We start from the raw sequence: 8,197 nt of genomic DNA, 5'->3' as shown, positions 1-8,197 counted from the left end.
CTGAGGCAGGAGAATCGCTTGAACCTGGGAGGCGGAAGTTTCATTAAGTAAAGATTGCGCCATTGTACTCCAGCCCGGGCAATAAGAGCGAAACTCCATCTCAAATAAATAAACAATAAATAAATAAATAAATAAAAGTGATTTGGGGCCGGGCAATGTGGCTCACGCCTATAATACCAGCACTTTGGGAGACCGAGGCGGGTGGATTGCCTGAGGTCAGGAGTTTGAGGCCAGCCTGGCCAGCAAGGTGAAACCCCGTCTTTACTAAAAATACAAAAAATTAGCCAGGCATGGTGGCAGGTGCCTGTAATCCCAGCTACTCGGGAGGCTGAGGCAGGAGAATCGCTTGAACCCGGGAGGTGGAGGTTGCAGTGAGTTGAGATTGCACTATTGCACTCCAGCCTGGGTGACAAGAGCAAAACTCCATCTCAAAAAAATATATATAAATAAAAAGAAAATAAAAGGGATTTGGGCTGGGTGCAGTGGCTCACGTTTGTAATCCCAGCACTTTGGGAGGCTGAGGTGGGCAGAGGTCAGGAGTTTGAGACCAGCCTGGCCAACATGGTGAAACCCCGACTCTACTAACAATACAAATATTAGCCCGGCGTGGTGGTACGTGCCTGTAATCCCAGCTACCCCCGAGGCTGAGGCAGGAGAATCGCTGGAACCTGGGAGATGGAGGCTGCAGTGAGCTGAGATTGTGCCACTGCACTCCAGCCTGGGCAACAGAGCAAGACTCCATCTCAAAAAAAAAAAAAAAGAGAAGGAAAGAAAGAAAGAAAGAAAGAGAAAGAAAGAAAGAGAAAGAAGGAAAAGAAAGAAAGAAAGAAAAAGAAAGAGAGAGAGAAAGAAAGAAAAAGAAAGAAAGGAAGGAAGGAAGGAAGGAAAGAAAAGAAAGAAGGAATTTGGAGTTAGTCATTGGTTTTCATCATAAATGACTAGTGATGTACCTAGGAGAAATTACCTGACTTTCATGGGACTTGGTTTCTTCACCTGGAAACCACTGCCTGGTACATGGGTGTCACACAACAAATGTTAATGTCCTTTCTCATGATTCTGTCACCTGTCCAATCAGCTGGACTCCGGTTCTCTCTTGAAGAGTGACTTTCCAATTTGGATGACCATTCTGGAGGAGACTCTGTCAACTTCTCTCCCTTTCACATGCTCTTTCTCTCGCTCTCTCTTTTAGACATAGACTCTGCCATATTCAATATTCTATTATGAACTCTGAAGGGTCATTGAGATTATAGGATGGTCAGCTTCATTTTTCTTATTTCTTTTTTTATTTTTCTTATGTCTTTTTTTGTTTGTTTCTTTATTTGAGATGGAGTTTCAAATAAACTCCGCCTAGGCTGTTGTCCAGGCTGGAGTGCAATGGCGCGATCTTGGCTCACTGCAACCTCTGCCTCCTGGGTTCAAGCAATTCTCCTGCCTCAGCCTCCCAAGTAGCTGGGATTACAGGCATGTGCCACCACACCTGGTTAATTTTGTATTTTTAGTAGAGACGAGGTTTCTCCGTGTTGGTCAGGCTGGTCTCAAACTCCCGACTTCAGGCGATCTGCCTGCCTTGGCCTCCCAAAGTGTTGAGATTACAGGGATGAGCCTGTATCCTGTAATCCCGGCCCCAGCTTCATTTTTCTATGCTCTACACTGACCCATTCTCTTCTGTTAACAGTTTTTCCTCAAATGAGCTATAATAAAATTGATTAGGTTTAGCTATTAATTGTGATATTCTAGTCCTGCCTCCTGTTGATTTACGTTTTAAATATTTTATTTTTGTTTAGACAGAATCTTGCTCTGTTGCCCAGGCTATAGTGCAGTGACACGACCTTGGCTCACTGCAGCCTCCACCTCCTTGGGTTCAAGCAATTTTCATGCCTTAGCCTCCCAGGTAGCTGGGATTACAGGCACACACCACCATGCCTGGCTAATTTTTGTTATTTTTAGTAGAGATGGGATTTCTCCATGTTGGCCAAGCTAGTCTCAAACTCTTAACCTCAAGTGATCCACCCACCTCGGCCTCCCAAAGTGCTGGGATTACAGGTGTAAACCACTGCACTTGGCCTAAGTTATAAGTATTTCTTTTTCCTTTTTTTTTTTTTGAGATAGAGTCTCACTCTGTCGCCCAGGCTGGAGTGCAGTGGCACGATTCAGCTCACTGCAACCTCTGCCTCCTGGGTTCAAGCGATTCTCCTGCCTCAGCCTCCCAAGTAGCTGGGATTACAGGTGCGTACCACCACGCCTAGCTAATTTTCTTGTATTTTAGTAGAGATGGAGTTTCACCATGTTAGTCAGGCTCGTGTCAAACTCGTGACCTCAGATAATCCACCCACCTTGGCCTCCTAAAGTGCTGGGATTACAGGTGTGAGCCACAGTGCCCAGCCAGTTTTAAGTATTTCTAAACCCTTTCTATTCCCCAAAATGAAAACAGCTTTGGCTAGGTGCGGTGGCCCAGCCTGTAACCCCAACACTTTGGGAGGCTGAGGTGGGCGGATCACTTTAGCTCAAGAGTTCGAGACCAGCCTGGGCAACATGGTGAGCCCCCATCTCTATCAAATAAATAAATAGTTTTAAAAATTAGACAGCTTTATAAATAATTATAAAAAGTTGAAATCACCTAAGAGGATCCCTTTACTATTTTAATAAGCATCTTCCCACATATCTTTCTATGCATTTACAGTACATAGACATTTATTTATAAATTTACATAGTCCTATTATAAACTTCCCAGCATCCTAGTACTAGCATTATTCCATAACATGTTATGAATACCTTTCTGTCAATAAGTCTATATCTATGATGTAATTTCTAATTAACCTACTTACAGTTGTTCCAGAATGTTTTAAATGAGTCCTTTACTGCTGGACGTTAGGTTGTTTCTTTTTTTTCTTGCTATGGTGCCCAGGCTGGAGTGCAGTGTCTACTCACAGGCCTGAGCACAGCACACTAAAGCCTCAAAGCTTCTGAGCTCAAGTGATTCTCCTGCCTCAGCCTACTGAGTAGCCCACCTCATTTGGGTTGTTTCTAATTTTTCAATATTATAAACAACGTTGCAATAAACATACATTTCTATAAATATATATTTGTGTATAGTTCAATTTTCTCCTCAGGATAATAGCTCTAAATCCTGGCTGCACATTAGAATCACCTGGAGATCTTTCAAAGCCCATGCCTCCACCTCAGACAAAATGAATCAAATAATTTGGGGATAAGGCTTGAGCATCGGTATTTTTAAAAAATGCCTCAGATGGTTCTAATGTGCAACCAGGGTATAAAGTTCTCTAAATCCTCTCTACTCAAAGTGTGGTCCATGGACCAGCGTCATCAGAACCACCTGGGAGCTTGTTAGACCTGCAGGAGCTTGGGCCCCACCTTGGACCTACTTAGTCAGAATCAGTAGTTTAACAAGACCCTCAGGTGATTCATATGTACAATAAAATCTATGTCATACTGGTCTAAATGGAGTTTCTGGGTCAAAAAATAATCACATTTAAAATACATACTGACAAATATCCTCCAGAGAGGTAGTACCAATTTATACCCAACATAGAGAATGAAGATGTCTGTTTCTCCATACTCTCAGCAACCTTAGATATTATCAATACTTGTCCTCCGCAGTGAGGTGAAAAACAACCGTGTTTTAATTTGCATTTCTTTGATTACAAGTTAAACTGAACATCTTTTAATATGCTAATTGGCCATCTGTACAGCTTCTTTTGTGAATTGTTCTTTGTCTATTTTTCTATTAAGGTGTTTGTCTTTTTCTTACAGGTTATTAGAACTCTCTGTATATTAGGTATATAAACTTTTTGTTTATACAATATATTGCAATTATTTCCACCTGGTTTGTTGACTTTATCCTTGTTCAGGCATTGTTTGCAGTAAATAAGTTTTACATTCTTAATTCCCAAACTTTATGCTTTGGTATGTTTTTTGGACTATTCGGGATTTTTTGTTTTTTGAGACAGGATCTTGCTCTGTCACCCAGGCTGGAGTGTGATGGTGTGAACAGAGCTCACTGTGGCCTCAACCTCCTGGGCTCAAATGATCCTCCCACCTCAGCCTCCTGAGTAGCTGGGACCACAGGTGTGTGCCACTGCACCCAGCTAATTTTTAAATTTTTTGTAGAGATGTGGTCTCACTATGTTGCCCAGGCTAGAAACTTTCTATTATGTTCTATAATTCTTTCCATTCTTATGCCAATGCCATACTCTGTTTATTACAGCTTTATACTATACCTTAATATATGGTAGGACAAGTCCTTCCTCCTGACTTCTTTTACAGCATTGTTCCATCCATGCATTTATTAAAAGTCCTTTAATTTTACTCCACTATACAATTAGTAGTATTCAGTAGGAGAGTGGATTTTACTTACTTAACTCCCACAGGAGCAACTTATTTCTGAGCTCTTGGGGGGCACCTCACTATAACCCACTTCCAATACCAACATATACGAGTACATAACATTACCATTAGCATTCAGAAAGGAGCCAAAAGTAATGTATTTGGAAAAGAGCAATTGAAATTTATTCCAAAAATTTCCTTTTTTTTTTTTTTGAGACGGAGTCTCACTCTATTGCCCAGGCTGGAGTGCAGTGGCATGATCTAGGCTCACTGCAACCTCTGTCTTCCAGGTTCAAGCAATTCTCCTGCCTCAGCCTCCTGAGTAGGTAGGATACAAACGTGCACCACCATGCCCGGTTGATTTTTGTATTTTTAGTAGAGATGGGGTTTCACCCTGTTGACTAGTCTAGTTTTGAACTCCCGACCTCAGGTGATCCACCTGACTTGGCCTCCCAGAGTGCTGGGATTACAGGCGTGAGCCACTGTGCCCAGCCTTATTCTGAAAATTTCTAATAATGCAAACTTTCCAAGGGTACTCTAGTAATTTCATTCAACAGTGAACCAATGTTTATAAATCATCTGTGGGTCTAGAACTTGCTACATATTCTCTCTGCTTTCTCATCTTGAAGGACAAAAACTTGGCACAAAACCCATAGAACAGATACAGAGATTGGGGTGAAGTTCATAAAGGACGTGTCATGACAGTGTCAGTCTGCTTTCTGTTGCTATAATAGAAACCTAAGACTGGGTTATTTATTAAAAGAAGAAGAAGAAGAAGAAATGTAGGAGTCAGGAGACCTGCCCCTAACCAACTTGGACCTTGGTAGTAGCACATCCAGTTGGGGGATGGCAGGGAGAGCTATCTGCCCTGTATAGGCAATAAAAAGGTGCATTTGACCAGGTACGGTGCCTCATGCCTGTAATCCCAGCACTTTGGGAGGCCAAGGCAAGCAGATCACTTGAGGTCAGGAGTTTGAGACCAGCCTGGCCAGTATAGTGAAACCCCATCTCTACTAAAAATACAAAAACTAGCCAGGCATGATGGCACACATCTGTAATCCCAGCTACTTATGAGGCTGAGGTAGGAGAATCACTTGAACCTGGGAGGTGGAGGTTGCAGTGAGCCGAGATAGCGCCACTGCACTCCAGCCTGGGTGACAGAGTGAGACTCTGTCTCAAAAAAAAAAAAAAAAGAAATAGAAAAAATTGTATTTCTTACAATTCTGGATGCTGGGAAGTCCAAGGTCAAGAGGCCACATCTGGTGAGGGCCTTTTTGTTGCATCATAACATGGCAGAAGGCATCACAGGGCAAAAGGGGGTCACAAGAGAGAACCAAAGTGGCTTTTATAACTAGTCAACTTCCATGATAACCCATTAATCCATTAATGGGTTAATACATTCAAGAGGATTGAGTGCTCATGACCCAGTCACCTCTTGAAGGCCCACTTCCTAATACTGTTGCACTGGGATTCAATTTCAACCTGAGTTTCAAGAGGATAAACATTCAAACCATAGCAGTAAGTTTTAACTTGAAGTTGGCCCTTGGTTCACTTTCACAATCCTGAAACTTTGCTTAGGGCACTCTTAAACTATAATCTCAGGGTAAGCTGTTGGTGGAAGGGCTGAGGCAGGGTTTGCTTGTCTGACACCCCAACATAAGCTACTGTGTTTTACTGTAAGTATGCAAATTAATGTTTAGTATGATCTTGGGAAGGTCATGGAACCCTCTTTGGGTAGTCTCTTCTTTTGTAAGTAGTGATAATAATATCCAACTTTTAGTGTTATTGTGAAGATTAAAAATACTCAGTTAACAAATATTTGTTGAGCACCTAATATGTGCAGGTTCTGTGCCAGGAGCTGGGGATACCTCAATGAACAACCCAGACATGATCCCTGGCCTTGTGGAACTTACAGTTGTATGTAAGTTCCACAGGTTGTGGTAGAACATTCTATTGGCTTTTAAGTGTGCTATATGCTATGAAATAAAAATGTGGTTATGGGCTGGGCGCAGTGGCTCATGCCTGTAATCCCAGCACTTTGGGAGGTCAAGGCTAGTGGATCACGAGGTCAGGAGATCGAGACTATCCTGGCTAACATGGTGAAGCCCTGTCTCTACTAAAAATACGAAAAATTAGCCGGTGTGGTGGCACGCGCCTGTGGTTCCAGCTACTTGGGAGGCTAAGACAGAAGAATCGCTTGAACCCAGGAGGTGGAGGTTGCAGTGAGTCGAGATTGTGGCACTGCACTCAAGCCTGGACGGCAGAGCAAGACTCCATCTCAGAAATAAACAACAAAAAAAAAGTGGTTATGTGTGTTGGCAGGGAGAGGGCAGGCAACGAAAAATGGGAGTATCTTACAGAGGGCCCTAACCTACTCTAAGGTTCATAGACTTCAGGAAAACTCCCCGAGGAAGTGAAGTGTAAATAACTTATGAACTGAAAAATGAGGTCCCTATGAGGAAGGACATTCTGGGCAGGGAGAACAGCATGTGCCATGATGTATTTGAAGAACTGAGAGGAATCCAGTTATGTCTAAGAGCTATGGGCAAAGATCTTAACAAGGAAATAAAACAATTATTTTTTCATGATAAAAAGATCATTGTAGAGAAAAAGTAGAGAAGAGAGAGTATTAAAGAAATCTTTAAAAAATGTAGCTCAGTTTGTTTTACCCCACTCCGTCCCCTTACTTAGAACCTTCCACTGGATTTCCACTTTTTGCCATGGTCTATAATTATCCTCCTCAGTCTCCAGACTAACTTCGTCTCCTATCAGCCTCCCTACAGGTTATTCTACTCTACCAGCCTCCCCCCGGATTACCCTCCACCACCACACCGGCCTTCTGCTGCTCTAATTCGGTGTTTCCTGTGGGGCCTTTGCACTTGCCATTCCCTTGCTGGCATGTTCATCTCCCAGAGTCACAAGACTGGCTCCTTGTCATCATTCCAATCAACGCTCAAGGGTCACTTTTTTTTTGTTTTTTTTAATTCTTTTTTTTGAGACGGAGTCTCGCTCTGTCACCCAGGCTGGAGTGCAGTGGCCGGATCTCAGCTCACTGCAAGCTCCGCCTCCCGGGTTCACGCCATTCTCCTGCCTTAGCCTCCGGAGTAGCTGGGACTACAGGCGCCCGCCACCTCGCCCGGCTAGTTTTTTGTATTTTTTTAGTAGAGACGGGGTTTCACCGTGTTAACCAGGATGGTCTCAATCTCCTGACCTCGTGATCCGCCTGTCTCGGCCTCCCAAAGTGCTGGGATTACAGGCTTGAGCCACCGCGCCCGGCCAAGGGTCACTTCTTCAGAGCAACTTTCCCTTGAATAGCCCTAGCTAATGTTAAGTTGCTCCCCGACCCAATTATCACTTTAACCTATTTGTTTTCTTCATAGCTTTTACCATTTGTTCATTTAACTCCAGGACAGCAGGGACTCTGCTTTGTTCGCTATCACCCCGGCACCTAAAGTAGTACGTGGAACATAGGAGTCATTCAAAAAATATCTGTTGAATGTGAGACTGAATGGAAGCAGCCACTTCAGGAGGCTGTTGCAATAGTCCAGGGAGGAATTAATTATAGTCTGGATTAGTGCAGCGGCAATAGAAATGGAAAGAAATGGGCATAAAGGACATAGATTTTGGAGGCCTCTTGAATAGCTGGGACTACAGGTGTGCACCACTGTGCATTGCCAATGATTGATTTTTTTTTTTTGAGACAGTGTCCTGCTCTGTTGCCAAGGCTAGAGTACAGTAGCACAATCATGGGTCACTGCAGCATTGAACTCCTAGGGTCAGGCAATCCCCCTGTCTCAGCCTCTCGAGTAGCTAGGACTACAGGCGCATGCCACCACACCTGGCTAATTTTTAA

Source organism: Macaca thibetana, chromosome 16 (genome assembly GCF_024542745.1).
Source record: "Macaca thibetana thibetana isolate TM-01 chromosome 16, ASM2454274v1, whole genome shotgun sequence".
NCBI classification, from domain to species: Eukaryota; Metazoa; Chordata; class Mammalia; order Primates; family Cercopithecidae; genus Macaca; species Macaca thibetana.
The sequence above is the reverse complement of the archived record's forward strand: the minus strand, read 5'-3'. Positions refer to the sequence as shown.